The following is a 26,249-nucleotide window of genomic DNA, read 5'->3' as shown; positions in this document are numbered from 1 at the left end:
CGCCCGGTGGGGCTCCGGCGCTGTGGTTGCAGTTCCGCCTCCGGCCGCCAGGTGGGGCGCCGGCGCTGCGACTCAGTCCCAGCGCCCGGTTTGCGAGGCCGGAGTCGGTTTCAGTTCAATCCTTTCGCGTAGGCCCCGAATTCGCTTCCATCCGCCGCCATCGGCCACCGGATCGGCGCCGGTTGCTGCCTGCTGTGTGGATCGTGTCGCTTTAAGCCCCGGGAACGAGCCGAGGTCGGTATTTCTGAGGTAAAAAGTCTTTTCTTGGTTCAGATCCCGCGGCTTTCGGCCGCTTTGTTTCCGGCGGCGCCCGGCCGCCATTTTCCCCCACATCCCGGAGAGAAAAAAACATCGGACCCCCCCCCCCTGTCCCCGCCCCCAACCCCTCCCTCCCCCCCCCGACTCCCCCAACCCCCCCCCCCCCGACTCCCCCAACCCCCCCCCCCCCCGACTCCCCCAACCCCCCCCCCCCCCGACTCCCCCAACCCCCCCCCCCCCGACTCCCCCAACCCCCCCCCCCCCCGACTCCCCCAACCCCCCCCCCGACTCCCCCAACCCCTCCGACTCCCCCCCCAACCCCCCCCGACTCCCCCCCCCAACCCCCCCCGACTCCCCCCCAACCCCCCCCGACTCACCCAACTCCCCCCCCCCCCACCCCCCCGACTCCCCCCCCCCACCCCCCCGACTCCCCCCCAACCCCCCCCCCCCGACCCCCCCCAACCCCCCCGACTCCCCCCCCCAACCCCCCCCCCCCCGACTCCCCCCCCAACCCCCACCCCCGACTCCCCCAACCCCCCCCCCCCGACTCACCCAATTCCCCCCCCCCCACCCCCCCGACTCCCCCCCCCCCCGACTCCCCCAACCCCCCCCCGACTCCCCCAACCCCCCCCCGACTCCCCCAACCCCCCCCCCCGACTCCCCCAACCCCCCCCCCCGACTCCCCCAACCCCCCCCCCCCGACTCCCCAACCCCCCCCCCCCGACTCCCCCAACCCCCCCCACCCCCCGACTCCCCAACCCCCCCCCGACCTCCCAACCCCCCCCCGACTCCCCAACCCCCCCCCGACTCCCCCAACCCCCCCCCGACTCCCCCAACCCCCCCCCGACTCCCCCAACCCCCCCCCCGACTCCCCCAACCCCCCCCCCGACTCCCCCAACCCCCCCCCGACTCCCCAACCCCCCCCCGACTCCCCCAACCCCCCCCCCGACTCCCCCAAACCCCCCCCCCCCCGACTCCCCCAAACCCCCCCCCGACCCCCAACCCCCCCCCCGACTCCCCAACCCCCCCCCGACTCCCCAACCCCCCCCCCCGACTCCCCCAACCCCCCCCAGACTCCCCCAACCCCCCCCCGACTCCACCAACCCCCCCCCGACTCCCCCAACCCCCCCCCGACCCCCAAACCCCCCCCCCCACCCCCCAAACCCCCCCCCACTCCCCCACCCCCCCCCCGACTCCCCCAACCCCCCCCCCGACTCCCCCACCCCCCCCCCCGACTCCCCCAACCCCCCCCCCCGACTCCCCCAACCCCCCCCCCCGACTCCCCCAACCCCCCCCCCGACTCCCCCAACCCCCCCCCGACTCCCCCAACCCCCCCCCCGACTCCCAGCCCCCCCCGACTCCCCCAACCCCCCCCCGACTCCCCCCAACCCCCCCCCCCCGACTCCCCCACCCCCCCCCCCGACTCCCCAACCCCCCCCCCGACTCCCCAACCCCCCCCCGACTCCCCAACCCCCCCCCCGACTCCCCCAACCCCCCCCCCCCGTCTCCCCCAACCCCCCCCCGTCTCCCCCAACCCCCCCCCCCCGACTCCCCCAACCCCCCCCCGACTCCCCCAACCCCCCCCCGACTCCCCCAACCCCCCCCCCCGACTCCCCAACCCCCCCCCCCGACTCCCCAACCCCCCCCCCGACTCCCCCAACCCCCCCCGACTCCCCCAACCCCCCCCGACTCCCCCAACCCCCCCCGACTCCCCCAACCCCCCCCGACTCCCCCAACCCCCCCGACTCCCCCAAACCCCCCCCCCGACTCCCCAACCCCCCCCCGACTCCCCCAACCCCCCCCCGACTCCCCAACCCCCCCCCCCCGACTCCCCCCAACCCCCCCCCGACTCCCCAACCCCCCCCGACTCCCCCAACCCCCCCCCCGACTCCCCCAACCCCCCCGACTCCCCCAACCCCCCCCCCGACTCCCCCAACCCCCCCCCGACTCCCCAACCCCCCCCCGACTCCCCCAACCCCCCCCCCGACTCCCCCAATCCCCCCCCGCTCCCCCAAAACCCCCCGACTCCCCCACCCCCCCCGACTCCCCCAACCCAAACCCCCCCGACTCCCCAACCCCCCCCGACTCCCCAACCCCCCCGACTCCCCAACCCCCCCCCCCCGTCCCCCAACCCCCCCCCGACTCCCCAAAACCCCCCGACTCCCCCAACCCCCCCCCCGACTCCCCAACCAAACCCCCCCGACTCCCCCAACCCCCCCCGACTCCCCAACCCCCCCGACTCCCCCAACCCCCCCCCCTCCCCCAACCCCCCCCCCCCAACCCCCCCCCGACTCCCCCAACCCCCCCCCGACTCCCCAACCCCCCCCGACTCCCCCAACCCCCCCGACTCCCCCAACCCCCCCCCGACTCCCCCAACCCCCCCCGACTCCCCCAACCCCCCCCCGACTCCCCCAACCCCCCCGACTCCCCCAACCCCCCCCGACTCCCCCAACCCCCCCCCTAACCCAACCCCCCCCCGACTCCCCCAACCCCCCCCCAACCCCCCCCCCGACTCCCCCAACCCCCCCCCGACTCCCCCAACCCCCCCCCCGACTCCCCCAACCCCCCCCGACTCCCCCAACCCCCCCCCCGACTCCCCAACCCCCCCCCGACTCCCCCAACCCCCCCCCGACTCCCCAACCCCCCCCGACTCCCCCAACCCCCCCCCCGACTCCCCAAAACCCCCCGACTCCCCAACCCCCCCCGACTCCCCCAACCCAAACCCCCCCGACTCCCCCAACCCCCCCCGACTCCCCCAACCCCCCCCCTCCCCCTCCCCCCAACCCCCCCCCCAACCCAACCCCCCCCCGACTCCCCCAACCCCCCCCCCGACTCCCCCAACCCCCCCGACTCCCCCAACCCCCCCGACTCCCCCAACCCCCCCCGACTCCCCCAACCCCCCCCGACTCCCCCAACCCCCCCCCCGACTCCCCAACCCCCCCCCGACTCCCCCAACCCCCCCCCAGACTCCCCCAACCCCCCCCGACTCCCCCAACCCCCCCCAGACTCCCCCAACCCCCCCCGACTCCCCAACCCCCCCCGACTCCCCCAACCCCCCCCCTAACCCCAACCCCCCCCCAACCCAACCCCCCCCCGACTCCCCCAACCCCCCCCGACTCCCCAACCCCCCCCCCCGACTCCCCCAACCCCCCCCCGACTCCCCCAACCCCCCCCGACTCCCCCAACCCCCCCCCGACTCCCCCAACCCCCCCGACTCCCCCAACCCCCCCGACTCCCCAACCCCCCCGACTCCCCCAACCCCCCCGACTCCCCAACCCGCCCGACTCCCCAACCCCCCCCGACTCCCCCAACCCCCCCCGACTCCCCAACCCCCCCCCCGACTCCCCCAACCCCCCCCCCCGACTCCCCCAACCCCCCCCCGACTCCCCCAACCCCCCCCCGACTCCCCCAACCCCACCCCCCCGACTCCCCCAACCCCCCCCCGACTCCCCCAACCCCCCCCCCCGACTCCCCCAACCCCCCCCGACTCCCCCGACTCCCCCCGACTCCCCCAACCCCCCGACTCCCCCAACCCCCCCGACTCCCCAACCCCCCCCGACTCCCCCTACCCCCCCCGACTCCCCCAACCCCCCCGACTCCCCAACCCCCCCCCAGACTCCCCCAACCCCCCCCCCGACTCCCCCAACCCCCCCCTCCGACTCCCCAACCCCCCCTCCGACTCCCCCAACCCCCCCTCCGACTCCCCCAACCCCCCCTCCGACTCCCCAACCCCCCCTCCGACTCCCCCAACCCCCCCTCCGACTCCCCAACCCCCCCCTCCGACTCCCCCAACCCCCCCCTCCGACTCCCCCAACCCCCCCCCTCCGACTCCCCCAACCCCCCCCCCTCCGACTCCCCCAACCCCCCCCTCCGACTCCCCCAACCCCCCCCTCCGACTCCCCCAACCCCCCCCTCCGACTCCCCCAACCCCCCCTCCGACTCCCCCAACCCCCCCCCTCCGACTCCCCCAACCCCCCCCCCTCCGACTCCCCAACCCCCCCCCTCCGACTCCTCCAACCCCCGCCCCCCTCCGACTCCCCCAACCCCCCCCTCCGACTCCCCCAACCCCCCCTCCGACTCCCCCAACCCCCCCTCCGACTCCCCAACCCCCCCTCCGACTCCCCCAACCCCCCCCTCCGACTGCCCCAACCCCCCCCTCCGACTCCCCCAACCCCCCCCTCCGACTCCCCCAACCCCCCCCCTCCGACTCCCCCAACCCCCCCCCCCCCGACTCCCCAACCCCCCCCCCTCCGACTCCCCCAACCCCCCCCTCCGACTCCCCCCAACCCCCCTCCGACTCCCCCAACCCCCCCCTCCGACTCCCCAACCCCCCCCTCCGACTCCCCCAACCCCCCCCCTCCGACTCCCCAACCCCCCCCCCTCCGACTCCCCCAACCCCCCCCTCCGACTCCCCCAACCCCCCCCTCCGACTCCCCCACCCCCCCCCTCCGACTCCCCAACCCCCCCCTCCGACTCCCCCAACCCCCCTCCGACTCCCCCAACCCCCCCTCCGACTCCCCCAACCCCCCTCCGACTCCCCCAACCCCCCCCTCCGACTCCCCCAACCCCCCCCCTCCGACTCCCCCAACCCCCCCCCCCCGACTCCCCCAACCCCCCCCGACTCCCCAACCCCCCCCCGACTCCCCAACCCCCCCCCGACTCCCCCAACCCCCCCCGACTCCCCAACCCCCCCCCGACTCCCCCAACCCCCCCCTCCGACTCCCCCAACCCCCCCCCCTCCGACCCCCAACCCCCCCCTCCGACTCCCCCAACCCCCCCCTCCGACTCCCCCAACCCCCCCTCCGACTCCCCCAACCCCCCCTCCGACTCCCCCAACCCCCCCTCCGACTCCCCCAACCCCCCTCCGACTCCCCCAACCCCCCCCTCCGACTCCCCCAACCCCCCCCCCGACTCCCCCAACCCCCCCCGACTCCCCCAACCCCCCCCCCCCCGACTCCCCAACCCCCCCCCGACTCCCCCAACCCCCCCCCGACTCCCCCAACCCCCCCCCCCACTCCCCAACCCCCCCGACTCCCCCAACCCCCCCCGACTCCCCCAACCCCCCCCGACTCCCCAACCCCCCCCCCCGACTCCCCCAAAACCCCCCCGACTCCCCCAACCCCCCCCGACTCCCCCAACCCAAACCCCCCCGACTCCCCCAACCCCCCCGACTCCCCCAACCCCCCCCTCCCCCTCCCCCAACCCCCCCCCAACCCAACCCCCCCCCGACTCCCCCAACCCCCCCCGACTCCCCCAACCCCCCCCGACTCCCCCAACCCCCCCCGACTCCCCAACCCCCCCGACTCCCCCAACCCCCCCCGACTCCCCCAACCCCCCCCGACTCCCCCAACCCCCCCCCGACTCCCCCAACCCCCCCCCGACTCCCCCAACCCCCCCCGACTCCCCAACCCCCCCCAGACTCCCCCAACCCCCCCCAGACTCCCCCAACCCCCCCCAGACTCCCCCAACCCCCCCCGACTCCCCAACCCCCCCCGACTCCCCAACCCCCCCCCTACCCCAACCCCCCCCAACCCAACCCCCCCCGACTCCCCCAACCCCCCCCCAACCCCCCCCCCGACTCCCCCAACCCCCCCCCCGACTCCCCCAACCCCCCCCCCCCGACTCCCCAACCCCCCCCCGACTCCCCCAACCCCCCCCGACTCCCCCAACCCCCCCGACTCCCCCAACCCCCCCGACTCCCCCAACCCCCCCGACTCCCCAACCCCCCCGACGCCCCAACCCCCCGACTCCCCCAACCCCCCGACTCCCCCACCCCCCGACTCCCCCAACCCGCCCCGACTCCCCCAACCCCCCCCGACTCCCCAACCCCCCCCGACTCCCCAACCCCCCCCCCGACTCCCCCAACCCCCCCCCCCGACTCCCCCAACCCCCCCCCGACTCCCCCAACCCCCCCCGACTCCCCAACCCCACCCCCCGACTCCCCAACCCCCTCCCGACTCCCCCAACCCCCCTCCCGACTCCCCCAACCCCCCCCGACTCCCCCAACCCCCCCGACTCCCCAACCCCCCCGACTCCCCCAACCCCCCGACTCCCCCAACCCCCCCGACTCCCCAACCCCCCCGACTCCCCCTACCCCCCCCGACTCCCCCAACCCCCCCGACTCCCCCAACCCCCCCCAGACTCCCCCAACCCCCCCCCGACTCCCCCAACCCCCCCCCTCCGACTCCCCCAACCCCCCCCTCCGACTCCCCCAACCCCCCCCTCCGACTCCCCCAACCCCCCCTCCGACTCCCCAAACACCCCTCCGACTCCCCAACCCCCCCTCCGACTCCCCAACCCCCCCTCGACTCCCCCAACCCCCCTCCGACTCCCCCAACCCCCCTCCGACTCCCCCAACCCCCCCTCCGACTCCCCCAACCCCCCTCCGACTCCCCCAACCCCCCCTCCGACTCCCCCAACCCCCCTCCGACTCCCCCAACCCCCCCTCCGACTCCCCAACCCCCCCTCCGACTCCCCCAACCCCCCCTCCGACTCCCCAACCCCCCCTCCGACTCCCCCAACCCCCCTCCGACTCCCCCCCAACCCCCCCTCCGACTCCCCCAACCCCCCTCCGACTCCCCCAACCCCCCCTCCGACTCCCCAACCCCCCTCCGACTCCCCAACCCCCCCTCCGACTCCCCCAACCCCCCCCTCCGACTCCCCCAACCCCCCCTCCGACTCCCCAACCCCCCTCCGACTCCCCAACCCCCCCTCCGACTCCCCCAACCCCCCCTCCGACTCCCCAACCCCCCTCCGACTCCCCAACCCCCCTCCGACTCCCCCCAACCCCCCCTCCGACTCCCCAACCCCCCCTCCGACTCCCCCAACCCCCTCCGACTCCCCACCCCCCTCCGACTCCCCAACCCCCCATCGACTCCCAACCCCCCCTCGACTCCCCCAACCCCCCCTCCGACTCCCCAACCCCCCCCTCCGACTCCCCCAACCCCCCCCTCCGACTCCCCAACCCCCCCTCGACTCCCCCAACCCCCCCCTCCGACTCCCCCACCCCCCCCCCTCCGACTCCCCAACCCCCCCCTCCGACTCCCCCAACCCCCCCCTCCGACTCCCCCAACCCCCCCCTCCGACTCCCCCAACCCCCCCCTCCGACTCCCCCAACCCCCCCCTCCGACTCCCCCAACCCCCCCCCTCCGACTCCCCCAACCCCCCCCTCCGACTCCCCCAACCCCCCCCCTCCGACTCCCCCAACCCCCCCCTCCGACTCCCCCAACCCCCCCTCCGACTCCCCCAACCCCCCCCTCCGACTCCCCCAACCCCCCCTCCGACTCCCCCAACCCCCCCTCCGACTCCCCCAACCCCCCCCTCCGACTCCCCCAACCCCCCCCCCCTCCGACTCCCCCAACCCCCCCCCTCCGACTCCCCCAACCCCCCCCCTCCGACTCCCCCAACCCCCCCCCTCCGACTCCCCCAACCCCCCCCCCTCCGACTCCCCAACCCCCCCTCCGACTCCCCCAACCCCCCCCTCCGACTCCCCAACCCCCCCCCCGACTCCCCCAACCCCCCCCCCGACTCCCCCAACCCCCCCCCCCGACCTCCCCCAACCCCCCCCCCCGACTCCCCCAACCCCCCCCCCGACTCCCCCCCCCGACTCCCCCAACCCCCCCCCCCGACTCCCCAACCCCCCCAACCAACTCCCTCAACCCCCCCCAACCAACTCCCCAACCCCCCCCGAGTCCCCCAACCCCCCTGACCCCCCACCCCCCTCCCGACGCCCCCCCACCCCCCCTCCCGACTCCCCCAACCCCCCCGACTCCCCCAACCCCCCCGACTCCCCAACCCCCCCCCGACTCCCCAACCCCCCCGACTCCCCAACCCCCCCCCGACTCCCCAACCCCCCCCCCCCCGACTCCCCAACCCCCCCCCCCCTCCGACTCCCCAACCCCCCCCCTCCGACTCCCCCAACCCCCCCCTCCGACTCCCCCAACCCCCCCCCCTCCGACTCCCCCAACCCCCCCTCCGACTCCCCCAACCCCCCCCCGACTCCCCCAACCCCCCGACTCCCCAACACCCCCCCGACTCCCCAACCCCCCCCGACTCCCCCAACCCCCCCCCCGACTCCCCCAACCCCCCCCCCCCCCCCCAACCCCCCCGACTCCCCCAACCCCCCCCGGACTCCCTCAACCCCCAACCCCCCCAACCAACTCCCCCAACCCCCCCCCCCGACTCCCCCAACCCCCCCCCCCGACTCCCCCAACCCCCCCCCCCCCGACTCCCCAACCCCCCCCCGACTCCCCCAACCCCCCCCCCGACTCCCCAACCACCCCCCCCGACTCCCCCAACCCCCCCCCGACTCCCCCAACCCCCCCCCCGACTCCCCAACCCCCCCCCCGACTCCCCCAACCCCCCCCCGACTCCCCAACCCCCCCGACTCCCCCAACCCCCCCTCCGACTCCCCCAACCCCCCCTCCGACTCCCCAACCCCCCCCCGACTCCCCCAACCCCCCCTCCGACTCCCCCAACCCCCCCTCCGACTCCCCCAACCCCCCCTCCGACTCCCCAACCCCCCCTCCGACTCCCCAACCCCCCCCTCCGACTCCCCCAACCCCCCCCCTCCGACTCCCCCAACCCCCCCCCGACTCCCCCAACCCCCCCCCCCTCCGACTCCCCCCCAAACCCCCCCCCCGACTCCCCCAACCCCCCCCCGACTCCCCAACCCCCCCCCCGACTCCCCCAACCCCCCCCCGACTCCCCCAACCCCCCCAACCAACTCCCCAACCAACTCCCCCAACCAACTCCCTCAACCCCCCCCAACCAACTCCCCCAACCCCCCCCGAGTCCCCAACCCCCCGACTCCCCCCCACCCCCCCTCCCGACGCCCCCCCACCCCCCCGACGCCCCCAACCCCCCCCGACTCCCCAACCCCCCCGACTCCCCAACCCCCCCGACTCCCCCAACCCCCCCGACTCCCCCTCCCCCAACCCCCCCCCCCCGACTCCCCAACCCCCCCCCGACTCCCCCCCCTCCCCAACCCCCCCCCGACTCCCCCAACCCCCCCCGACTCCCCAACCCCCCCCCCGACTCCCCCACCCCCCCCCGACTCCCCCAACCCCCCCTCCGACTCCCCCAACCCCCCCGACTCCCCCAACCCCCCCCGACTCCCCCACCCCCCCTCCCGACACCCCCCAACACCCCAGACTCCCCCAACCCCCCCGACTCCCCCCCCACCCCCCCTCCCGACACCCCCCCTCCCGACGCCCCCAACCCCCCCCCCCGACCCCCCCGACTCCCCCAACCCCCCCCGACTCCCCCAACCCCCTCCCCCCCCAACTTCCCCAACCCCTCCCGCAACCCCTCCCCCAACTCTTCCCCCCCCAACTCCCCAACCCCAATTCCCCAACCCCCCTCCCCCCAACTCCTCCCCAAACCCTGGACACTGCCTCCTCACAACCACCGCCCCGAACCCGGCACCCCTGGACACTCTTTCTCCCCCCCCCCCCCCCCCCCCCCCCGGATGTCGGGCACTGTCCCCGGCGGGCGCTGGGCACTGCCCCCTGCCGGACGCTGACCCTCCTCTGACTTTGGGTTTGGTCTCTTCCAAAACATGTGCACTGCTGCCTCCGGGTGCTGTCTACCTCCCCCCCCCCCCCCCCCGGACACGGGGAAGTGCCCGGCACCCCCGGACACGGGGCAGTGCCCAGCCCCCCGGACACGGGGCAGTGCCCGGCCCCCCCGGACACGGGGCAGTGCCCGCCCCCCCCCCCCCGGACACGGGGCAGTGCCCGGCCCCCCCGACACGGGGCAGTGCCCGGACACGGGGCAGTGCCCGGCCCCCCCCGGACACGGGGCAGTGCCCGGCCCCCCCCGGACACGGGGCAGTGCCCGGCCCCCCCCGGACACGGGGCAGTGCCCGCCCCCCCCCCCAGACACGGGGCAGTGCCCGGGGCCCCCCCCGGACACGGGGCAGTGCCCGCCCCCCCCCCCAGACACGGGGCAGTGCCCGGGCCCCCCCCCCCGGACAAGGGGCAGTGCCCGCCCCCCCCCGGACACGGGGCAGTGCCCGGCCCCCCCCGGACACGGGGCGATGCCCGGCCCCCCCCCGGACACGGGGCGATGCCCGGCCCCCCCCCCCCCCCCGGACACGGGGCGATGCCCGGCCCCCCATGGACACGGGGGAATGCCCGGCCCCCCCCCCCGGACACGGGACAGTGCCCGGCCCCCCCGGACACGGGGCAGTGCCCGACCCCGACACGGGGCAGTGCCCGGCCCCCCCGGACACGGGGCAGTGCCCGCCCCCCCCCCGACACGGGGCAGTGCCCGCCCCCCCCCCGACACGGGGCAGTGCCCGGCCCACCCCCCCGACACGGGGCAGTGCCCGGGCCCCCCCCGGACACGGGGCAGTGCCCGCCCCCCCCCCCAGACATGGGGCAGTGCCCGGGCCCCCCCGGACACGGGGCGATGCCCGGCCCCCCCCCCCGGACACGGGGCGATGCCCGGCCCCCCCCCCGGACACGGGGCGATGCCCGGCCCCCCCCCCCCCCGGACACGGGGCGATGCCCGGCCCCCCATGGACACGGGGGAATGCCCGGCCCCCCCCGGACACGGGACAGTGCCCGGCCCCCCCGGACACGGGGCAGTGCCCGACCCCCGACACGGGGCAGTGCCCGGCCCCCCCCGGACACGGGGCAGTGCCCGCCCCCCCCGACACGGGGCAGTGCCCGCCCCCCCCGACACGGGGCAGTGCCCGCCCCCCCCCCGACACGGGGCAGTGCCCGGCCCCCCCCCGACACGGGGCAGTGCCCGGCCCCCCCCCCCGACACGGGGCAGTGCCCGGCCCCCCCCCCCCCGACACGGGGCAGTGCCCGGCCCCCCGACACGGGGCAGTGCCCGGCCCCCCCGACACGGGGCAGTGCCCGGCCCCCCGACACGGGGCAGTGCCCGGCCCCCCCCCCCCAGACACGGGCAGTGCCCGGACCCCCCCCCGGACATGGGGCAGTGCCCGCCCCCCCCCCCCCCCCCCGGACACAGGGCGGTGCCCAATACCTCCACCCCAACCACTGGTCAGAGGGTGCAGCCCCCACCGATCACGGGACGCGGCCCCCTCCTCTGGACACCGGGGCTCTGCCATTTCCTCCTTCGGGCACTAGTCACTGCCCCTCTCTGAACGCTGGGCACTATCCCCTGCACCCTCATTCTCGCCCTCTCCTCCTTCCCCCCCCCCCCCCCCCCCAAATCCCTGGGGCACTGCCCGTCCCTCCTTCGAACACTGGATACTTCTCTCCCACCTCCCCCACACAGACTGTACACTCTCCCTCCCTGCAGACTGGACGCTGCCCGCACTGGTCATCGGCCCATCGAGTCTGCACCGGCCCTTGGAAAGAGCACCCTCCTTAAGCCCACACCTCCGCCCTAAACCAGTAACTCCACATAACCTATTCTGGACACCAAGGGCAATTTAGCACGGCCGATTCACCTAACCTGCTCATCTTTGGACTGTGGGAGGAAACCGGAGGGAACCCACACAGACATGGGGAGAACGTGCACACTCCACACAGTCACCCGAGGCTGGAATGGGACCTGTGATTCTCCTCCACCAGACAATGACCCTGCCTCTGGAACTCCCCACCCCCCATCTGATATTTCCTCGTTCTTTTCTAGTCATTTTGCCCCGGTGTCTGGTTTGCAGAGTCGGGGGGAGGGGGTGTGTGTGTAATTCCTGCATTTGTGTTGCTTAATGTTGAGTTCCAACATTAAGAGCCTTTTGTGTCTTGTCGCTATGCCCCAACTTTGAGCAGAATGGGAAGTCGGAGAGTTATCCTGTAATTGTTGTTTGCAGTTGTTTCGCCTGATTGCTTTAGTTGCTGTTATGATTCCGGCTTTTACTTTGTGCAGTCCCCATCATCACGTTCCTCAGGCAAAGAAAATGTTATCAGTGTATCTGCTTTGGCTAATGGTGAGGGGGGCACTGCTGTATAAAACTTAGTGCAAATTCTCTGTTTCTCTTCAAATACTCTCTCTCAACCTCAAGCAGCCCACAGAATGAAATGAAATGAAAATCACTTATTGTCACAAGTAGGCTTCAAATGAAGTTACTGTGAAAAGCCCCTAGTCGCCACATTCCGGCGCCTGTTCGGGGAGGCCGGTACAGGAATTGAACCGTGCTGCTGGCCTGCGTTGGTCTGCTTTAAAAGCCAACTCTTTAGCCCTGTGCTAAACCAGCCCCTTCAAGTACAGCAGACAGAGCCTCTGTTTAATGTCTGAGGGACAGCACGCTGACACTCCAGCACTCCCACGGTACTGACGCTGAGTTGCTTGATATTGGAGTTTAATCCCAGAGGAAGCACTGTGCCACTGACTCCGACATGGATTTGCTGGGGATAATGCTGCTGGTTTCTTAGCTGTTCATTGCTCGCATTAAACTACTTTGTATTGCAAATGAATGTCTGCAGCTCCCCCAAAGTCAGGGCAGGCTTGGCGTGTGGTGACAGGCTGCAGAGGGAGTAGGGGGCAGTGAGTGATAGTGTGGAGGAAACTCTTCATCGCCCTGCTCTTATGGGCTGTGCTGTTGAGTGAGGTGTACACTGCTTGGTATCTGTGCACCCCAGGATCCTGTGACTGAACTGACTCAGTTTTGAGGGTCCTGTCAACAATTGGAGGTTGGAATAGATCAGCAAGGAAACCAGTCTTGACAAAAGTCTTCATTTGTAGCAACTTGCTTTAAGCAGGTGAGTTTATAAGATCTGGGAGGAAATGATCCCAAGAACAAAAAGGACACCATTTTGTTGTCATGGAGACGGGCTGTTCTGTGCCACGTGGTGTGTCTGATGCCCAGCTCACTCTTCAGCTGAGGGATTGCAGCGAGGTTCTGACTGCCCCTTCTAGAATCAAACAACAGGGCAAAAGGCCATTCAATTCATCGTGCCCCTGCTAGCTCTTTGGATGAGCTCCACATCCCAGCACGCTTTTCCTTTTCAATTTATTTATCCAATTCCCTTTTGAAAGTTACTACTGAATCTGCTTCTGTCACCCTCTCAGACAGGGAATCTTGCTCTAGTCTCCCTATACTGTTGTAATCTGTCATCCGTGGTACCATTTGAGTGAAACCTCTTCATCCTCTCCAGGGCCTTGAGCTCCTTCCCGTAGTGCCGGGTCAGAATTAGATGCTCAAACTGAGCCTAACTAGTTGTTAACCATGATTCGTATTCTGCACAATGAGACTTTCAATTTTTATTATCATCAAAAATAGCTATATTTTCCCTTCTCTTTCTTACTCTTAGCTCTCAAACCTAATAATGCTAATCTGTTTTATAGAAACAGGAGGAGCCCATACAGCCCATAAATTTCCACCAAGCAAATAGATCATGGTTGCTCTGTATCTCTCTGTCGTGACTCACGTCCCTCAATCCCCAATACAAGTCCATTGACTTCAGCTTTAAAATTTTCTTTCTTTTAAATATTTTTATTCAAACAAAATGTTTCATTATTATAAAATAACCCCAATACAACACAACACGGTTTTATACCAAGACTACCGCCCCAACTCCCCCATATCCCCCACACACACACACAAAGAAGACCCTAATAGACCAACCAACCCCCTCCTTCCCCCAATAACTGATGGTAACCAGCTCTCTGAAAATGGCAATGAATGGCTGCCACCTTGAGTAAAGCCCATCTACCGACCCCCTCATCGCATACTTGATCATAGAATTTACAGTGCAGAAGGAGGCCATTCGGCCCATCGAGTCTGCACCGGCCCATGGAATGATTACGCTATCTAAACCCACAATTCTACCCTATCCCAGTAACCCCATCTAACCTTTTTGGACACTAACGGCAATTTAGCATGGCCGATCCATCTAACCTGCACATCTTTGGACTGGGAGGAAACCCATGCAGGCACGGGGAGAACATGCAGACTCCTCACAGACAGTGACCCAAACTGGGAATCGAACCTGGGACCCTGGAGCAACTGTGCTAACCACTGTGCTGCCGTACCACTCAAGATACAGAACTTTCATCAGGCCCCCTAACCAGGCTGAAGGCTTAGGTGGCACCCGTGACCTTCATCTAAGCAAGACTCGCCTCCCGACTATTAGTGAGGCGAAGGCCAAGACATTCGCCTTCATCCCCACCTGCAGCACTGGGGTGTTCGGCTGTCCAAAAGTAGCCACCACCGGGCACGGCTCCAGCTTAACACCCAGACATCTGATATTGTTTCAAAAAAGGAGACCCAAAAATTAACAAGCTTGGGGCAGTACCAGAACATATGTGTGTTGTTTGCCAGACCCTTAGTTCTCCACCTCCGAGAAGAACCCACTCATATGCGCACTGACCAGGTGCACCTCCTTGGGCTGTATCAGATTTAACCTTGCACACGGGGAGGTAAAAAGGAACCAAACCCCCTGAGCACCTCTGTTATCATTCCCACAGTGGATGATATGGGTCCATGATAGATAACAGCAAATCATCCGCATATAAGGACACCCTATGTTCCCTCTCTTAACGCTCTATCCCCCTCCACCTCGTAACACACACAACCCAGAGATCTGCAGGTTAGGTGGATTGGCCACGCTAAATTGCTCCTTTATTGGAAAAAATGAATTGGGTACTCTTTTAAAAAAAAATTAAAAAATTCTTAAAAGATATTAATTTTGGCCCAAAGCCAAATGCCCCAGAATCTCAGAGATACCAGCACTCAACTCTTTCAGTATCCATCAAAATAATCACATTCAACAATCTCCTAATGTTGGCCGACAACCACCGGCGCTTCACAAATCTGTCTGCTCCTCCGAAATCACCCCCGCAGGCAGGGCTCCAAGCCAGTTGCCAACAACTTAGCGTCAGCATTTAGCAGAGTAATAGGTTGGTATGACCCACACTCCGTGGGATCCTATTTCAGAATCAAAGAAATCGATGCCTGCGCCACGTGGCCAGCAACACCCCCCTCAGAATAGAGAATCATTGAACATATCCTGCTGGAATGGAACCAACAAGACCAGCAAACTGTTTATAAAAGTTGATGGGGAATCCATCCGGACCCGGTGCTTTTCCCATCTGCATTAAACCGATGCAATTCATGATAACCTCTGGTACCTCCAGCTCCTGCTTTCTCTCCTGGTCCACCTTCGGGAGGGTCTCCACAGGGGTCGCTGATGGTGGCCCGGCTCCAATAACAGGTCCACAAAATGTGGGCATGATCCGATATAATGATCGCCGAGTACCGCGCCCCCCCCCCCCACCTTTCACACCAGGGAGAAGAGATCAGTCCGGGAGTAAACCCAATGGACGTGGGAAAGACTCTTGTTAATCAGCACCGCGGTTTCCCCCATTTCCTAACATCAAAGCCTGAGTGATACACTTGCTCCGGCCATCCTTTCTGCAGCCTTGTTTGATCCCTGACTCTCAAATGGGTTTCCTGTAGAAAAACACATCAGCTTTCAAACTTCTCAGGTGGGCAAATGCTCAGGATCAGCCCTATCCCCCTTGTGAGGCAATGCAGCAGGGCCCCGATCTGTGCCAGCTCCCCCCCCCCCCAAAAGGTGGCTGCCATCACCCCAATCAAGCCAGTTCAAAAACAAAGGAACTGCCAATCTCCCCGGACACCAGACAAACAATCCACCAAGAACCAAAAGAAACCCCCACCCCAAACAAAACAAAAACCGAAGTTCGCTACCTTGATGAACAAAGGAAATCCAAACCCCCCCCAAACGGTGACCAGCTGCAGCCATCTCCCCTTTTCCGCTCCCGTTTACTTGCTATACTGCTAGTAAAAGTCAGTATGTCAAACATTGAAGCAACAATCAGCCCCCTACCCAACTTTTAACACCAAACATTATAGGAAGAAAAGAAAACAGAGAACGACGCCCACATCCCCTCCCTCAAACATCTCCAACAATACAATAAACAACCTCAATTACGCATACATACAACTCCACCAACAGATCCCATAGCAACACTGCTCCTTCCCCCACTTTACAACAATCCTGCACAAACATACAGAGACAGAAGAACTTGACAACGAACAAACAGCAAAGACCCATAGACCTCCAGCATTTAATTTAATCCCGTCCCTTACTTATTCAGCGCAGCCTTGGCCTTATTAAATGCCGCGCATCTCCTTGCCAGCTCTGCCCCAGCGTCCTGGTATATCCTGATCACATGGCCCTCCCAACTACACTCTTGGTGGCCCATCGCCCATCTCAGGGCCCGCTCCTTGTCCAGGAATCTATGGAATCTGACTGATCACCCGTAGTGGCTCCCCGATCTGGGCTTCTGCCTCAGCGACTGATTGGCCTGGTCAAACTCAGGAAAGGTCAGCAAGGTCCCCATCCCATCAACTTTCCAAACACCTTGGAGATGTAATCCGTGGCGTTTGTACCTTCCAAGCCCTTCGGCTGCCCAAGAATTCTTACATTTTGTTGTCTGGAACAATTCTCCAGATCATCGACCTTGGCTTTAACGCTCTCCGCCAACTATGCCATCTCTGCCTTCAGAGAGACATCTGATCGCTATGGGCAGCGAGCACCTCCTCCGCCTTCTGGATCGTTGCCCCCTGTACCTCTATGTCCAAGGATGCCCGAATAGGTGCCACGGCAATCATCAGATCCTCTGACCGCTTGTCGCTGGTTCTTAAATTCGCCTGTTAACTCCACCAACCTCTCGGCCGCCCACTGAGGGTCAACGATGCTGCAGAGACCTCTGCTATTTTCTCCCCTTCTGATGCTTGAGGACCTTCTGAATCTGCAAAGATCCCTTGCCCGACTTCTGTCTGTGTTGTATCCACCAGACATCACTTGCAAGAGGGGATCCTATTCTATCATATTGCACCAATTTCTTCCCCCAAATCACCCGTTAAACAAGCATAAAGAGCCAAAAAACCAAATCCACAGCAGGGGGCCTTAATATGTGCGATAATTTTCTATTGACCCCCCCCAAAGCCTCAGCAGCTTTTCGTGGGGGGAGACTTCCAGATTTACATTCCCCTTTGTTGGAAAGATTTCTGACATCACCCCGGGAGATCAAATTTCAAGATTTGCCCCCTTGTTTTTGGCTGTTTCACCAGAGAAAACACTAAATCGCGGCAAATTAGGTGACTTAATTTTCCAGGCCTAAAAATCACATTTTTGCATATACTCAGTGTATAAGTTGACCCCCGTACCCCCTTTTTGATCCATGATCTGCTCTACTCTCGTCGATAGTCAGCCTCAATTTCGCGGCCCATAATTGCACATTTTACTTAGCAGTACCTTAGAACTGGGTGCAAGGAATTGAGTAGGCGATATGGGCTGTGCTGCAAAGATGAGAGGGATTTTAAGATGTGGCCACACTGCATTAGATACCGATGACATTTCAAAATGGCGACCACCTGCACCAACACCTGTAGCTCACTTTTATACTCTGTGCGTGAATCAACCCTGTTTCTGGAGGGATTTTTCAACGGTCGACCTATGCACCAACATCTACAGTAGTTTCTGTTCACTCTCAATTCTTTAATCATCTTAAACATCTTAATTGGATCACCCCTTAATCTTTCGTGGGGATACAAACTCTTCTCCCTGCAACTCAGCTCAGTATGTTCCATTCCCGTGCTTGATCTTCATAGCCCTGCAAACTTTTATTTTCTCAAGTATGCGCCCAATTTCCTTTTGAGATTATTTCAGCTTCCGCACCTTTTAAAAATTTTTTAGAATACCCAATATTTTTTTTTCCCAATTAAGGGGCAATTTAGCGTGGCCAATCCACCTAACCACACCTTTGGGTTGTGGGGGTGAAACCTACGCGGACATGGGGCGAATGTGCAAACTCCACATGGTCAGTGACCCGGAGCCGGGTTTTGAACCTGGGTCCTCAGCGCCTTGGTCCTCAGCGTCCCAGTGCTAACCACTGCACCATATGCCGCCCTAGCTTCCGCACCTCCTTGGGCATTCCAGGTGAAAAACTCATTCTCAAATACCCCACCCTGGCATCTGAGAGGCCTAGATGGAGTGAACGTGGTGAGGTTGTTTCCACTAGTAGGAAAAACTAGAACCCGAGGGCTGAGCCTCAAACTGAAAGGACGATCCTGTAAAACTGAGATGAGGAGGAATTTCTTCAGCCAGAGGGTGGTGAATCTGTGGAACTCTTTGCTGCGGAAGGCTGTGGAGGTCAATTCACTGAGTGTCTTCAAGACAGAGATAGATAGATTCTTTATAAATAAGGGGATCAGGGGTTATGGGGAGAAGGCAAGAGAATGGGGATGAGAAAGATATCAGCCATGATTGCAGCAGAGCACACTCGATGGACCGAATGGCCTAAATCTGATCCTGTGACTTATGGTCTTACCTCTTGCCAAATCTTTAATTTGTGTCCACTAATCCTGCTAATGGAAACAGCTTTTCATTTGTTTACCTGATCTAAAGCTGTCATAATCTTATACACTTCTATCTGATCTCCCTTCAATCCTTTTCTCCCATGAGAACAACTCCAGCTTCTCCAACCTAACCTTGTAACTAAAATCCCTCATCCCTGGAATCATAAATCTCCTCTGCACCCTCTCAAACCCCTCAGAACTGGACAAAGACTCTAACCAGAGCTTTAAAAAGATTCAGCATAACTCCATTGCTTACGTACTCTGTTCATGAAGCCCAAGATCCCCAAATACTTTGCTAATCACTCTCTCAATTGTTCCTGCCACCTTCAATCATCCATGTACATAAACCCCCATGTTCATCTGTCCTTGCGCACTCTTTAGAACTGTGCCATTTAGTCCATATCATTATCTCTCTACATCCCTTCTGCCAAAATGTATCACCTCACTTCTCTATATTAAACTCCATCTACCGCTTGTCTGTCCATCCTGTCCCCTATCTCTGTCCTGCTGCAGCTGATTAGTATACCCTCGCTGTTTGTCGCTCCTCCAAGTTATAAATCATCAGCAAATTTTGAAATGTTACTCTGTATTCCAATATTTATATAATCAAAAAAAGCAGTGGTCCCAGCACTGCCCCTTGGGGAACAGCACTGATCACCACCGTCCAATCTGGAAAACAACCTTTTCCCATAACTTGCTGTTTTCTGTCCTAGGCCAATTTTTTATCCCAGCTGACATTGACCCTCCCATTCCACGAGCTTGGATTCTGTTAACCAGACTATTATGTGGTAAACAATATCATTAGTGACGTGTTGATTTCCGCTGTTGAATATTGACTCTGCTGGGCGGGTGAGGTCGTGGGTCTCAGACAGCTCCAGGATTTCAGCCTCAGCTCGGAAAACAGATTGAACCAACCATTTCATGGCTGTTGTGGGACTTGGCAGTGGCAGTGAATTTTCACACAACAATCTCCACCATAGTGACTGCACCTGAAGATTAATTCAATGGCTGTGAAGGGCTTTGGGATATTCTGACAGATGCTGTGTGAAAGGGAAACTGCTATTCTATTCTTCCCCTCTGTCTGTGTCTCTCTCTCTCTCTCTTCCTCGCCCACCTGTTCCATTTTCAACATATTGACACCCTGCTGGTATAGCACATCTGTGAGCACGGGTGAGGACAGATTCACATTCCCTAATATTCTCCTGCTCCCTGTAAGGGCAAAGTGTCCCAGGTTAATCTCTGGATCCATACGCTGCAGCTGTCAGCATCAGAGATGGGAAACATAGGAATAGGCCATTCAGCCCCTCGAGCCTGGTAGTGAGATTACGGCTGATCTATGGCCTAACTCCATATACCTGCCTTTGGCCCGTACCCCTTAGTACCTTTGCTTACTGAAATGTATCTATCTCAGAAGAGGGACAGAACTCTCCATTACATAGGCCCTCAGATTTCATTGTAAATCTTTCAGAGACAGGAATTTCTGCCCCTTGCCTACTTAGTGTTGTTTCCTTTGGCATGATGAATTTTTCTTGTGTCCCTTTGTCCTCACCATCATTGTGAGGCTGCAGTCCAGGGTGACTGAGGTATTTGGGATCTAACTGGTTTGCTGCAAAAGCAGACCCTGGAGTTCATTGTCTCTTTGTGATTCTCATCTTTTTTTTAATGCTTGCATCAACACTGAAGGATCTTAATCCTGGAGCTGTACGGAAGCTGTCTCGTCTAGTAACTTGCAGAATGTACCTTGTGTGTGGTTACTTTTAAACCTTTACAACCTGAATTTGGGAAATTGGTTAATATATTTTTTAAGAGGCAGCTAGCAACTGCAGTCAGCATTCAACAGAAGCAGCTTGCATTGAAATCCATCTTCCCTCTTATATCCCACCCCCTCCTAATGGTTCCTGATGCTGCCTTGAGCAAGCATGGTTCTGATCCAGCCCCTCGTGGAGGCCACAACAGGATGAGAGTGTCCTTGATGCTGTGGCTATAAACAGTTTGCTGCTTCTCCAGGCCACTTGATGAATACCAGTGAGCACTCTTATTTTAAAATTTAACCCCATGCCAGGATCTGAACTGTCTGAGGCAACGCCGCACTGTCTTAAGACACCATCTATCGGGACTTCCGGTTGCGGCTATCCGGGGTTAAGTTGCACATTTGGCAGCTCCCGGAAAAACTGACTTTTGGGCTCTTTTCAGGGCCCCCAACGGTACTTTTTCGACGTTTCCCGGTGTGGGAAAGAGTCTACAAAAGCTCCCCGTCAGTATATGGCTTCAACTAGGTGCGGGGCGACAAAAAAGGTGGTGGTGGACCCGAAGAAGGTGTGAAGGAAGGAGAACAAAATGGCGGCGGGCGGAGACCAGGCAGCTTGGATGCAGTGGGCAGAAGAGCAGCAGGAGGGTATCCAGCGCTGCTTCAGAGAGATTAAAACGGACCTGCTAGAGCCGATGAAGGCGTCTATTGATAAGCTGCTGGAGACCCAGACGGCCCAGGGAGTGGCGATCCGCGAGGCTCGACAAAAGATCTTGACAATGAGGACGAGATCTTAGGCCTGGCGGTAAAGGTGGAGGCGCACGAGGCGCTCCACAAGAAATGGCAGGAGCGGTTCGAGGAGATGGAGAATCGGTCGAGGCGGAGGAATCTGCGGATTCTGGCCCTCCTGGAGGGGCCGGACGTGGGGGCCTATGTGGTCACCATGTTGAACTCTCTGATGGGAGCGGGGTCCTTCCAGGGGCCCCTGGAGCTGGAAGGGGCCCATAGAGTGCTGGCGAGGAGGCCCAAGGCTAACGAGCCTCCATGGGCGGTGCTGGTGAGCTTCCATCGGTTCGTCGTTCGGGAGTGTGTGCTCAGGTGGCCAAGAAGGAGAGGAGCAACAGGTGGGAGAACGCGGAGGTTCGGATATATCAGGACTGGAGTGCGGAGGTGGCGAAGAGGCGGGCCGGGTACAATGGAGCAAAGGCGGTGCTGCACAGGAAGGGGGTGAAGTTTGGCATGTTGCAGCCGGAGCGACTGTGGGTTACCTACAAGGACCGGCACCATTATTTTGAGTCTCCGGAGGAGGAGTGGGCCTTTGTTCAGGCCGAGAAATTGGACACAGATTGAGGGTCGGAACGGGCGATTGGGGACTGCGGTTGATATGCTATATTTATTTTTGTTTCGGTGGGGGGGGGGGGGGGGGGGGGGGGGGCCTTCGTATTGCTCCGGGTTTCTTTTTCTTTGCGTTTTTTTTCTTTTGGGTCGGTGAGGGTGGCTGGGGCGGGTTGGGCACCATTTTGGTTGGATTGGTCGGGGGGGGGCTCTTGGAGGTGAGATGGGGCCCCGTGGGGAGGGGGGGGGCCCCGAGTCAGGGATGAGGGGACCGGGCCTGTAAAAGGAGCTGCGTCAGAGGTGGCTGGGCCTGGTAGGTGGAAAGCGCGGGGTTTTCCCCGCGCTGAAGACTGGAGGGGCAGGGCCGGGGAAGCGAGGGTTGTTTCCCGCGCTTAGAACAGAAGGGGGAGGGGGGAGAGCCTATGGATGGGGACCGGAGAGGAGGGTGTGCCACACAATGGGAGGAGTCGAAGGAGAGGTGGGAGTGGCCGGGGTCAGCAGGAGTCAGCTGACTTGCGGAAGTGCAATGGGGGGAGTAAATCAGCTAGGATGGGTCCTAGCCGGGGTGGGGGGGAATCGAGTTGCTGCTGCTATGGTCGAGGAGGAGCTGGAGCGAATGGGGGGGGGGGGGGGTCGAGACGGGGGTATGCCGCTGTGGGGAACGGGCCGGGTGTGGGGTGCTGGCGCGTGGCTGGCCGAGGAAGGGTCATGGCTAGTCGGCGGGTCGCCCCCTGATCCGGCTGATAACCTGGAATGTAAGGGGACTGAATGGGCCGGTTAAGCGGGCCCGTGTGTTCGCGCACCTGAAGGGGCCCAAGGCGGATGTGGTTATGCTTCAGGAGACACACCTGAAGGTGGTAGACCAGGTAAGATTGAGGAAAGGGTGGGTAGGTCAGGTGTTTCACTCGGGGCTGGATGCCAAAAATCGAGGGGTGGCGATCTTGGTGGGAAAGAAGGTGTCGTTTGAGGCGTCGAGCATTGTGGCAGATAATGGCGGCAGGTACATAATAGTAAGTGGTAAGTTGCAGGGAGAGAGGGTGCGGGTTTTATGCGGCGTATGTTGGGTCGGATCCCAGACTTGGAAGTGGGGGGTCTGATAATGGGGGGAGACTTTAACACGGTGCTGGATCCGGCACTGGATCGCTCCAGGTCTAGGATGGGCAGGAAGCCGGCAGCGGCTAGAGTGCTGAGGGGGTTTATGGACCAAATGGGAGGGGTGAACCCTTGGAGATTTGCAAGGCCGGGGGCTAGGGAATTTTCATTCTTCTCACATGTCCATAAGGCTTATTCCTGAATCGACTTTTTCATCATGAGTAGGGCGTTGATAGCGAGAGTAGAGGATACTGAGTATTCGGCAATAGTCATTTCGGACCACGCCCCGCATTGGGTGGACTTTGAGATGGGGGAGGAGAGGGACCAGCGCCCGCTGTGGCGCTTGGAGGTGGGGCTGTTGGCGGACGAGGAGATGAGCGAGCGGGTCCGAGGAAGTATAGAGGGGTACCTGAAGACCAGCGACAGCGGTGAGGTCCGAGTGGGGATTGTACGGGAGGCACTGAAGGCGGTGGTGAGGGGAGAGCTGATCTCCATTAGGGCCCACAAGGAGCGGAGGGAGAGGCTGGTGGGGGAGATGGTGAGGGTAGACAGGAGGTATGCGGAGGAGCCAGAGGAAGGATTGTTGAGGAAGAGGCGTAGCCTCCAGGCCGAATTCAACCTGGTGACCACCAGGATGGCGGAGGTGCAGTGGAGGAAGGCCCAGAGGGCGATTTATGAGTATGGGGAAAAGGCAAGCCGGATGCTGGCACATCAGCTTCGGAAGCGGGGCGCAGCTAGGGAGATCGGGGGAGTTAAGGACGGGAGGGAGTGTGGTGTGGAGTGGAGCTGGCATCAATGGGGTCTTCAGGGGCTTCTACGAGGAATTGTACCGATCCGAGCCCCCACGGGAGGAGGGAGGGATGGGCCGCTTCCTGGACCAATTGAGGTTTCCAAAGGTGGAAGAGGGACTGGTGGCGGGATTGCGGGCCCCGATTGGGCTGGAGGAGCTGATCAAAGGGATAGGAAGCATGCAGGCGGGGAAGGCACCGGAGCCAGACGGTTTCCCGGTCAAATTCTATAAAAAATATATGGACCTGTAGGGCCCGCTGTTAGTTAGGACCTTCAATGAGGCAAGGGAGGGGGGAGCTTTACCCCTAACGATGTCCCGGGCACTGATCTCCTTGATCCTGAAGCGGGACAAGGATCCCCTGCAGTGTGGGTCTTACAGACCGATTTCCTTGCTAAATGTAGATGCCAAGGTGCTGGCGAAGGTCTTAGCCTTGAGGATTGTGTGCCGCAGATCATCCATGAAGACCAGATGGGGTTTGTGAAGGGGAGGCAGTTGAACGCGAATGTGCGGAGGCTTTTGAACGTTATCATGATGCCGGCGAGGGAGGGGGAGGTGGAGATAGTGGTGGCGATGGACGCTGAGAAAGCCTTCGATAGGGTAGAGTGGGGTACCTGTGGGAGGTGCTGAAGAGGTTTGGGTTTGGAGAGGGGTTTGTCAGGTGGGTTAGGCTGTTGTATGAGGTCCAGATGGCAAGTGTGGCCACAAACAGGAGGAGGTCCGAGTACTTTCGGTTGCACCGAGGGATGAGACAGGGGTGTCCCCTGTCCCCCCTGCTCTTCGCACTGGCGATTGAACCCCTGGCTATGGCACTGAGGGAGACAAGGAGCTGGAGGGGGTTAGTGCGTGGTGGGGAGGAGCATAGGGTGTCACTTTATGCGGACGGCCTGCTGCTGTATGTGGCGGACCCGGTGGGAGGAATGCCGGAGGTAATGAGGATTCTTAGGGAATTCGGGGACTTTTCGGGGTATAAGCTCAACATGGGGAAGAGCGAGCTGTTCGTAGTTCATCCAGGGGACCAGGAGAGGGGGATTGGTGAGCTCCCACTAAAAAGGGCGGAGAGGAGCTTCAGACATTTGGGGGTCCAGGTGGCCAGGAGCTGGGGGGCCCTGCATAGGCTTAACTTTACAAGGCTGGTGGAGCAAATGGAGGAGGAGTTCAAGAGGTGGGACGCATTGCCGCTGTCCTTGGCGGGTAGGGTGCAGTCAATCAAAATGACGGTGCTCCCAAGGTTTTTGTTCCTGTTCCAGTGCCTCCCCGTATTTATCCCGAAGGCTTTTTTCAGGCGGGTTAACAGGAGTATAATGGGGTTTGTGTGGGCGCGAGGGACTCCGAGGGTGAGAAGGGTGTTCCTGGAGCGGAGTAGAGATAGGGGGAGGGACTGGCGCTGCCCAACCTCTGTGGATACTACTGGGCTGCCAATGCGGCGATGGTGCGCAAGTGGGTGATGGAGGGGGAGGGGGCTGCATGGAAGAGGCTGGAGATGGCGTCTTGTGTGGGTACGAGTCTGGGGGTGCTGGCAACGCGCCGCTGCTGCTCCCTCCGATGAGGTATACCACGAGCCTTGTGATGGTGGCTGCCCTCAAAATCTGGGGGCAGCGGAGGCGGCACGGGGGGGGAAGTGGGGGCCTCGGCGGGGACCCCACTCTGGGGGAACTACCGGTTCGCCCCAGGAAGAACAGGTGGAGGGTTTGCGGGGTGGCACAGGGCAGGGATACGAAAGTTGGGGGACCTGTTTGTGGACGGGAAGTTCGCGAGCCTGGGTGAGCTGGAGGAGAAGTACGGACACCCCCCCCCCCCCCCCCCTCTCTCTCTCTCTTCCCCCCCCCCCCCCGGAACACCTTCAGGTACTTACAGGTAAGGGCGTTTGCCAGACGGCAGGTGGTGGAATTCCCGCAGCTGCGGCCACACACAGTACAGGACAGGGTGCTTTTGGGGGGGGGAGTGGGGAAGATCTCGGAAACTTACCAGGTTATGCAGGAGGAGGAGGAGGCCTCGGTGGTGGAGGTAAAAGGTAAGTGGGAGGAGGAGTTGGGAGAGGAAATTGAGGAAGGGACGTGGGCAGATGCCCTGGGGAGGGTGAACTCTTCCTCATCGTGCGCGAGGCTCAGCCTCATGCAGTTTAAGGTGCTGCACAAGGCACACCTGACCGGGGCAAGGATGAGTCAGTTTTGTGGGGGTGAGCACAGGTGTGTTAGGTGCTCAGGGAGCCCAGCAAACCACACCCATATGTTCTGCGCATGCCCAGCGCTGGAGGAGTTTTGGAAGGGCATAGCGAGGACGGTGTCGAGGGTGGTAGGATCCAGGGTCAAACCGGGCTGGGGGCTCGCAATATTTGGGGTGGCAGAGGAGCCGGGAGTGCAGGAGGCGAAAGAGGCCGGAATTCAGGCCTTTGCGTCCCTGGTAGCCCGTCAAAGGATTCTTCTTCAGTGGAAGGATGCGAGGCCCCCAAGCGTGGAATCCTGGATCAACGATATGGCGGAGTTTATTAAGTTGGAGAGGGTGAAATTCGCCTTGAGAGGGTCGGTACAAGGGTTCTTTAGGCGGTGGCAACCGTTCTTAGACTTCCTGGCAGCAGCAGTTCGGGGGTGGGGGGGGGGGTCACTTTATTTTTTTTTGTGTTTGTTATTTACATTGGAGGGTCTGAGGGGGTGTATATACTTGTATTAAGTTGGGGTGTTAATGTTAATTTAATATTTATGTTTTCCGGGGGGGAGGGGGGT

At 63.3% G+C, this 26,249-nt stretch overlaps 1 protein-coding gene across 4 annotated transcripts in view; it reads left to right on the top strand.

The window, feature by feature from the left end:
• Positions 1-65: 65 nt before the first annotated feature.
• prrc2b (proline-rich coiled-coil 2B) overlaps positions 66-26,249 on the top strand; it is a 108,563-nt gene continuing 82,379 nt past the window's right edge. For 2 of the 4 annotated variants that reach the window (XM_072488798.1, XM_072488796.1), the window contains exon 1: positions 69-249. The gene's annotated coding sequence lies outside the window, so the exon portion shown is untranslated. Of the gene's footprint in view, positions 250-26,249 lie in introns of all 4 variants that reach the window. The other 2 variants (XM_072488797.1, XM_072488799.1) reach the window with 2 other exon arrangements.

Source organism: Scyliorhinus torazame, chromosome 22 (genome assembly GCF_047496885.1).
Source record: "Scyliorhinus torazame isolate Kashiwa2021f chromosome 22, sScyTor2.1, whole genome shotgun sequence".
Taxonomy (NCBI): domain Eukaryota; kingdom Metazoa; phylum Chordata; class Chondrichthyes; order Carcharhiniformes; family Scyliorhinidae; genus Scyliorhinus; species Scyliorhinus torazame.
This window is presented reverse-complemented; position numbering and strand designations above follow the sequence as displayed.